This window comes from Cupressus sempervirens, chromosome 3 (genome assembly GCF_028749045.1).
Source record: "Cupressus sempervirens isolate cs-2001-9-10 chromosome 3, ASM2874904v1, whole genome shotgun sequence".
Lineage (NCBI taxonomy): Eukaryota > Viridiplantae > Streptophyta > Pinopsida > Cupressales > Cupressaceae > Cupressus > Cupressus sempervirens.
Window position 1 is genome coordinate 64,037,654 of NC_143120.1, and position 9,704 is coordinate 64,047,357.

Consider the following 9,704-nt stretch of genomic DNA (forward strand, 5'->3'; position numbering starts at 1 on the left):
TCAAAAGGTATGTGAGACTAATATATCAATGATATATTTTACATCAATTCCAAGAATCTACATTCTGAAAAGATTGTATATGCATGAATTAAGATGTAATGTATTGGTTAAAACCTGGAAGAAATCTATAACTTTTTTTAGTTTTCATGTTGTTGCCGAGTGAAAATGAAGTTCTAGTTGATGGCGAGCTATTAAAGGTGATAATATTGGATGAGATCATTGTGGTTGTTGAGCATAGAAGAAATCATGTGTAAGCTTAGTGATTTGAAATTGTTATGATAGCCAAGCTTACACCTATATAAGCACTAAGCATTTATTGCCAAGTTTGAAGGGCTATATGGTCAATTTTTGACTCATTTGTACTCATTAAAAATTGAAGAGAGCATGAAGAGTGTAAGGCAAACTAAGGTGAAGCATTCAAGCATTTGTGAATTGGATGCAGCTACTACTCGTCACCAATCATTAGATTCATAAGGTATTTATCGTTTGTTGAGTCACACTATCTAAATTATCGCAAACCCTAGTTATCTTAAATGACATCTAGTTCTTCTACTATTATTAAGAAGGAAGGAAAAGAAGTTTTGAACGTTAAATTAATAAGAAATGAGATTAAACAACCACCCTTCTGAGCTATTCCCAAGATTACATACAAGGGAGATCCAACTAGTGCATTATCGATGATACCAACATAGGTTTTGATAATACAAGATGTAAGATGTTGTTATACTTGTAATGTTGGAAGTATTGGAGGCATGGAATCAGATATTTGTATGGAAAACTATGCGTTAATGGAGTGTTGAAGGAGGAAAATTAAATTGTTGAGAGAAAATGATTAACTTGTGCCCTACATTTTCCAAATGTATTCAAAATAGAATGGATTAAAAAAGTACTGAGCAAAATACATGATTACTCTATGGTTGGAAAATGGCCATACCAAGATCACTAAAAGGATCATTCAATGATTAATAGGGTAGCCTACCCTAGATAGACCTAAGACCATGCAAAGTGATGCTAAGGAAGTAATTGAGAAAAATATAGGGGATGTATGGAACAAAAGAGGGATCACAATAGACACAATTTCATATCCCCTAATTGCATTTGTAGTGAGAATAATTGTTCACAAGATCTTTCAATCTAGCAGATTGATCAATGTGTCTTGTATGGCTGTGGATTTAGTCTACAAGTTAGTGAAGAAGGATCACTCTTATGACTTTGTCGAGTTACAACTCCAACATTTATTAGAAAACTTGGAATCCATAAGAAAAAGAAAGAGTGCACAATGAAAAATTGGCTCATTATTGGTTTGCATATTCTTTTATGTACATAATACATTTCCTTCTTTTGGAAAAGTTGCTTGGAAGACCAACAAGTCTATTGCAATTCAAATTGGAGAGTTCATAGAGCAACTTGGGAACAACTTTGAGTTAGTCATGACAAGCTATTTTGAAGACTTTAAGAAGTCTATGAAGCAAAGACGTAGGATAACAATGTCACTAGTAGAGAAATATTATGATGATGTTTATTTTCTAGTTGATATTGATCATACTTATGTACAAGAAATTCTTCATAGGGTTAGATGGGTTAGGCCATTTCCCTATGAAATCAATGTAGATGAGGCATCAAAAGCCATCGCAACACTATTATTAGAAGAAGTTGATAAGAGTGCAACCTCATTTGGAAATTAAGAGGAAGCCAAATCAAGAATCACAATAGATTTGAAGACAACTTCTGTGGTGAGAAAGAAAAAAATTATGAAGAAGCTTAGAGAAAGATTTGGTGAAGGGGGAGAAGAGGAAGAAGAAGAAGATGGGGATGAGGATGAAGAAGATGAGAAACCAGCTCAAGCCCCACTTTCACTAACACAAGGTCAAGAAGAGGACTAAGAAGAAGAAGTAGAACATGATGAAGATGATTAGGGAGAAGAAGACAATAAAGCACCTAAACTTGCAGAAAAGAAGAAAATAAAAGAAAAGGAGCCAGCAAAAAGAAAACCAAAGAAGGTTATGAAGCCAACACAAAAAAAGCCAGTAGTACCTATTACTAGGGCTAGCACAAGGGCTACTTCAAAGAAGACACAGGAAGCTAACAAACCCAAAGAAAAAATAACTATTGCTACTGCAGAGCAGATTCAACAAGATCAACCAAAGAGGAGGAAGTATATAGCTCTAGATGAATTAGATGAGGAGAAGACCAAATCTGATGAAAATAGTCAATTACAAGTGGTATTCCATAGTCCCTCTTCTAATTTAGACAACTTGTGTGAGAATATCAAGAATAATGTAGATTTGTCAAGGTTCATACATGTTGAGTTTGAAAAACTTGGAAAAGTAGAAATGAATAAGGTTGAGGAATTTGTATGTAAGATGATGGCCACATTTAAGAACATGCCTATTGAGCTTTCCAAATCTTTACCTAAAAGTCTATATGACAGAGTTGAGCAAAGATGGCAATACAGTTTAATTACTGAAAGAAATATTAGGGAGACTACTCTAGCCATAGTAATGCCAGAATTGGAAAAATCATCTATGAGTAAGGCCATAAACAAATATAAGGGGAGATTTGCTCCCAAATATAGAGCCCTTAACATCTTATAGAATAATATTGAGGAATTTGTCAAACAGAGCACCCAAATATGGAAAGTTATCTATGGGTTTCAAATAGAAAAGGAAATTAAACAAGCACTTGAGGAGGTAGGTGAAGAAAAAGATGAACAAGAGGTAGTGGAGATTACCAAGGATAGATCTGTCAAAGTTGGACATGAGGGAAGCATAGAGAAGGAAGTAGATACAAAGGCTATAGGTGAAGAAGAGCAATGACAAGACATAATGTACTTGAGGTACATATGCTGAGTGCTAGTCCCCCTCATGGGGACCAAGGAAGTCAACAAGAAACTATCAAGCTAAAGGATGTTTCTAATAACACAATGTAGAACATCAATCATTTGATAAAGGATGATTTGAAAAGGATACTACAGAATTCCAATTTAGCTACTAAACTGTGCACTGGTCCTATATTATTCAACACAGATGAGTTTGACAAAGTATCAGTAGGGGAGAAACAAAATAGTAACACTTCTAGTGTGCCCCTTACATCTATAGAGACAAGAGGTCTAGAAGCACTACTAGGTGTCACCACTAACACTCATGTTTCAATACCCATTGTGGTATATCAAAGAAAGGACATAGTGACATCAAATGTCATCATATTTATGCCAAATGCTTCAGTGCAAGAAGTATTGACAGTTCAGCAGGATGGGACATAAGTCCATATAGATCAAGAAAGAAGTCTTGCACCTAACTCACAGATACAAGGTGGAGAAGAAAAAACAAAGAAGGGGTAGGATAGGACTGAAGAATCAGTTTTAACTACAGAACCAAAGCAATAGATAGCAATTCATACATTGGTTACTCTACCAATCTCTGCATCTCCTATTCCTAGTCAAACTCTTCATAGGGTGAGTGTAGATGCTACACCATTGTAGTCATCAAGGATTAGTCTTGATACATCTAAGGTTGGAGAAGGCACATATTATGGAGATGTCAACTTAGATGAGGTGATTGAACTTCCAAAGTTTGATCTAGCAACAATCACCATAGAGGAGATGAGCATATTGCAAGAAGCTCTAGCAAGGAAGAAGAACCAAGAGTTACTCATAAGGGAGCACAAGCAAAGACAAGTTATATATTACATCAAAGACATATTTCTTGATGCATATAGCCTCCCAGCACCTAATATGGATAACCCTATTATTGAGAAATTAGTGAATATAGTGGATAAGATTAGTGATGTAGACCTAGACACAAAACTAAACTTCTAGAATGGTCTGAGAAGAGGTTTCAAACAAAGGTTGATGAAAAGAATTCTAGTGCCATTGCACTAAGATAGGTTAACTTAGCAACCAAGATGGAAGATGTGAAAAAGGTGTTAGAGAATATCTTTTCTCTATACACAAAGCTTTGCGATGTGAATTTGTACACACAAGAAGCACAAAGGGCTATTGACCAGCTGCAAGGAGATTTGAAGACAAAAAATAATATTCTTAAGTTATCTCCTAGTCATAGTCAAACTCATTTTCAAAGATTGTTATCTACTCAAGGTTAGCTTGCTACATTACAAGCACAAGATGCAAATGCTAGTGATACCTTGATAAATGTTCAAACCATGTTGACCCCACACATCAAGGTGTTGCACAAGGAACTAGCCTTTACAAAAACATTGATGAAGAAAGATTCTCATATTTCTACTCATGAAGTATTAGTGGACCTTGCTGCCAAGCTAGATGTTCAAATCCAATCTCTAGAGGTAGCATGCAAAAATTATGATGCAACATTTAAGATTATAATGGAGGTCCATCAAACATTTTTGGACAACCACACTATTCGTGTACCACCCATGACATAAGTGTCAAAAAAGGGGGATATTGAGTAATAAGGGGGATATTGGATAAGAATAGGAGAATTGAGATAGAAACAAAGAGGGAGTATATGTAGAAAAAGAGTAAGCCAACAGTTGAATCAAATTTTCTCAATAGGAGTATCAAATTTAGATACAACACATAACAATCAACTCAGGGGGAGTTATGAAGTTTTGAGGTATGACTAAGAATTCATCAGTTTTGCAAAATTTTGAAGTTTTGAAATTTTGTATGCAAGCTGAGTACAGAATATAGATTATATGAGTTATGCTCAAGTTAAGGTTATATATGCATGACAAAGTGTTTTTGTCACTCATGTCAAAGGGGAAGATTGCTGATCTCATTTTGGTTTTGACATATGAGTGACAATACACTTAAGTCATTACTTAACAGTTCTTAGTGCATGTTGAGTAAGTAGTGTATGTCGAGCATAAGTTGTTAGATAATTCATGTCGAGCAAGATATATAGCATGTGCCTAGCACCAATATGTGCTAAGAAGATAGTTAGTGTCAAGTCACTCCAGTGACAAGCAAGTTAATATATTCTGAGTGATTCAGATGCCAAGAGAATAGTGGATGCTAAGTCATTCAAAGGTCATGTTAGAACATTGAAGATATAGTGGATGTCGAGCATCAGAGGCTTCAAGTGTGAGCAAATAGTTTTGGACATAGTTTTTTGCAATGGCACAAACTCTTACGTAAACCATTTATTAGATAGACTTAAGGATTATTTTGTGATTCTAGATGATAAGAACAAATCTATGTTGAAAATCCCTATGCAGTACATGCAACCAATCAGATTGAGGGATGTTCTAAGTGAAAAAATGGGTGAATCACAGTCATTGATTCCTACCTAACCTTAGGTCACCTAGGTCTTCTTAAGGAAGGCAAACTCTAAAGATTTTATGAGCAAAGAGAGAAGTATACATGTGTAGACAGAGCATTCATGGTGACTAAGGAGTTGTCATTGAGATATGAATTGCAAAATCAGTTAGAGAGAATAGAGAAAAGTAGAGAGAGGATAGAAGTGATGCACCTGATCAGAGAGGATCAAGTATACATCTAAAAAGAGGTGATCTAATATCTAGTAGAGAGGTGCTAACCAAAGGATCAAGGCTAAAACATTCTAATAGGTGAATCAGTTAAATCTCTTAACTGAGTAGTCCTAGTAGGCTTTTGTAAATCCTTTAACAGGGTGCTTACTTCATTTTAATTTGAATTCCTTTAACCAAGCACACTTCTAACAGGGTGTTGAGGAAGCCGTAAGGTTGTCAAAGCTTACAAATTTTGACTTGAGTTCTAACTCTTTGAGTGGTACCATCCCAACATCTTTAAGTAAGTTGACAAAGCTCAAATATCTTTCTCTGTGTTCTAACTCTTTGAGTGGCTATATCCCAAAATCTTTAGGTAAGCTATCAAAGCTCACATTTCTTTACCTGGGATCTATAATTTTGAGTGACACTATCCCAACATCTTTGGGTAAGTTGTCAAAGCTCGTATATCTTCACTTGAGTGTTAACTCTTTGAGTGGCACCATCCCAAGATCTTTGGGTAAGTTGTCACAACTCATAGAGCTTGACTTGATGGATAACTATTTGAGTGGCACCATCTTGACATCTTTGGGTAAGTTGTTGAAGCTTGAAGTTCTTTATCTAAGCTCTATTTTTTTGACTGGCACCACCCCAACATTTTTGGGTAAGCTATCAAAGCTCACATATCTTCACCTAGGTATTAATTCTTTGAGTGGTACCATCCCAACATCTTTGGGTAAGTTTTCAAACCTCACATATATTGACTTGGGGTCTAACTCATTGTGTGGCATCATCCCAACATCTTTTGGTAAGCTATCAAAGTTCACAATTTTTTACCTAATTTCTAACTCTTTGAGTGGCACTATCCCAGCACCTTTGGGTAAGTTGTCAAAGCTCACAGATCTTGTCTTGAGTTCTAACTCATTGAGTGGCACCATCCCATCATCTTTGGGTAAGTTGGAAAAACTCACAAACCTTGACTTGAGTTCTAACTCATTGAGTGGCATTATCCCAACCTTCTTAAGTAACCTCACCAAAATCACACGTCTTGATCTTAGTAACAATCAACTAAGTGGAAATTACACACTTTCCTTTTTTGACAAGATACCCAATATTCAAGAATTGTATCTTTCAAGGAATATGTTGACTATAAACTTCAATGCCACTTATATTCCCAATTTCCAACTTAAACCATACATCTAGATCTTGTAATATAGAAGGGAATTTTCCATCTTTTATTTCAACTCAATATCTCTTACAATCATTAGATATATCTCAAAAATCTTTGGGCAGAAATATTCCTAATTGGCTCTGGGATTTTGGGCCCCTTTTATTATATCAACCTCTCTTATAACCAATTTATAGGTGATTTACCCTTCAAGTTGCCTAGATTTGAGGTTATTGATTTGCATAATAATAAGATACAAGGAAATATTCTCGATTTTTTACAAAATGTGAACTTCTTGGATCTTTCAGAGAATCTATTTGATAGACCCATTCCACATTCTCTATGTGAGTAAAATTATCTACGTTTTTTAGACTTGTCAAATAAAATGCTTAGTGGTAAGATTCCCTTGAGGCACTTAGACCAATGCTTTGAGTTAACCATGTTATATCTAGAAAGGAATAATCTCAAGGGCATAATTCCAAATATATTTGGGAATATGACTTTTCTAGAAACATTGAAATTAGGTCTAAATGGGCTAAAAGGAAATATACCATCATCCCTTGTGAATTGCAGCTCTTTGGAGATTTTAGATGTGAGAAATAATAATGTTCATGGAGGCATTCATACTTGGATTGAAAACTTGAAAAACCTCCACATCCTTATACTAAAATCTAATAAACTTGTTGGCAACATACCTTCAAAATTATCAAGCTTGCAAAATCTTCAGATATTGGATATCTCAAGTAACAAAATGTTAGGTGGTATTCCAAGTGGTTTTATGAACTTGACTACAATTGCAAATCAAACAGAAAGTACAGAGAATCTTGAACTAAATTCTACAAATACCTATGTGACTTATATAGATAGTATAATCATTAAGAACAAAGGACAAGATATGGAATATGGGAGAATTTTGAGATTGATAAAATGTCTGGATCTATCAGATAATAATTTATTAGGTATAATACCTCTTCAGATTGGATCTCTTAAAGGATTGATAGTTCTCAATATTTCAAGAAATCATTTTAGTGGTGAAATTCCCCAAACCCTAGGAGACATGGTAAAGTTACAATCACTTGATCTTTCTAGAATTGATTTGTCCAGGATGTTTCCTATTTATCTGCAAAATCTCACATATTTGAGTTATTTTGATGTGTCTCATAATAAGTTATGGGGACCGATACCACAAAGAGGTCAAATGATGACATTTGATTCCTCATCATTTTCCAACAATTCAAGTTTGTGTGGCCTGCAAATAAATGTGGCATGCTCTAGTAATCATTTTGTTTCTCCCAATGATGAAGAAAATAAAGAAGTGCTAGAGGAGGATATATGGTGGGATGTGGGAATTGCAATGAGCAATGCATTTGGGTGTTGTGTTTTTCCAAATCTTGGAGTGCAAGATCCTTCAATATTATGGATGAAATTATTGAATTTTTTTTTGAAATATTTATAAAAAAATTGTGACCTACAAGATAAGATATATTCTTATATTTCTCTTTGACAAATCTGTATGTTCAACCCATTAAAATGGTGATTTTCAGCCCACCATATTAGAAAAGTAAGTTTAACTCACAAATTTTCATTATTTTATTAACAATTATGTATTGAAGTACAATTTTGATGATTTCACATATTAGCTTAGAAATAGCTTGTACAAAATTTAATGAGACTAATCTTCATACTCTTCAAACCAGATTTCAAATGCACGTCAGCGATATCTAAGGTGGAGCAATACCTTCATTTTACAAATAGAGAAATGCAACTAGTTCTATCATGTTGGCACTGTTAGAGTCACATGAGTACAAAATCAATTAATATTTGTCACTTGTAGAAACAAGGGGCATATCTACCATTGTAGCATTTGAAAGTGATAAAGATGCTCGTAAGAATGCTTCCGCTTTTAATATGTACTATTTTAGTGTTTAGAAGTGTTAGCCTTAATAAAATGTCTATTAATGTTTGGTTGTCAATACAGAAATAACAGCAAAAATTAGTCCTTAAAATGACCATACGAATGTGGTGGATATGAAATGATATATGAAAGGTACAAACATAGAATCGAATAACGTTGTTTTATACAATGTTGTTTTTGTTTTCTTTAAAGTGGAATACTATTAATAAATTGAAGTATATTAATACACAACTAAATAAGCAACTACTTTAATTAATTGTTATGTTTTTGGTGTGCAGGATTCCACATCAAGAGGATTGGGACAAACATGCATTCTCATTATCAATGTATATTGATTTTGGTAAGGTGTGAAGAAAAATTGTTATTAGTATTTTAGATTATTTTTTCTGAAGTTAAAAATATTAAAAAATAAGATTTAAAGAAATATTATGTTTAATTTGTAGCATGTATTTTAATGGTAATTATTGTGCAATCTTTTGAGAAAAAAATTGATGAAAATTTAAACAGGGCTTTCTAATGAATGGTTCGTAAGGCATAACACTTGGTGAAGGTTTTACAAATGGGGTTGCAAGATTTGGGTTTAACCAGGGAGGACACTTCTTAGTTAAGTGCACTCAGGCTGGAGTAGTACTAGGATGGTGACCTCCTAGGAAGTCCCAGTGCTTCACCCCTATGAACATCACCTAGATCCAATGAGTGCTAAGTGTTCCAGTTATTCTCATGAGAGATGGATTCATGTTGAATCACTACTCATGAAACATGGTTCAATGAGTTTGACTCAAAATCACACAGTTAAATCTTGATAGCAATATCACAATTTGACTTGTTGTGGAAATTATCTCCTACTTATCAATTGACGAGCTTAAGGAGCTTTCTAATGAATGGTTCATAAGGCACAACACTTGGTGAAGGTTTTGCAAATGGGGTTGCAAGATTTGGGTTTAACCATGGAGGACACTTCATAGTTAAGTGCGCTCAGGCTGGAGTAGTACTAGGATGGTGACCTCCCAGAAAATCTTGGTGCTTCACTCCTCTAAGCATTAGCTAATTAAATAGCACGTGGAGGCTACTATGAAAATAAAGTTTTAGGTCTTTGGAGACTACTATGAATGAAAACTATAATAGAAATGATGAGGACCTCGTAGGGTTACAAACTCATGAAGGTATGACATTGGT

General features: G+C 34.5%; 1 pseudogene; it reads left to right on the forward strand.

Annotated features, from left to right (window-relative positions):
• LOC149564797 (uncharacterized) overlaps positions 1-8,080 on the forward strand; it is a 49,432-nt pseudogene extending 41,352 nt beyond the window's left edge.
• Positions 8,081-9,704: the final 1,624 nt, after the last annotated feature.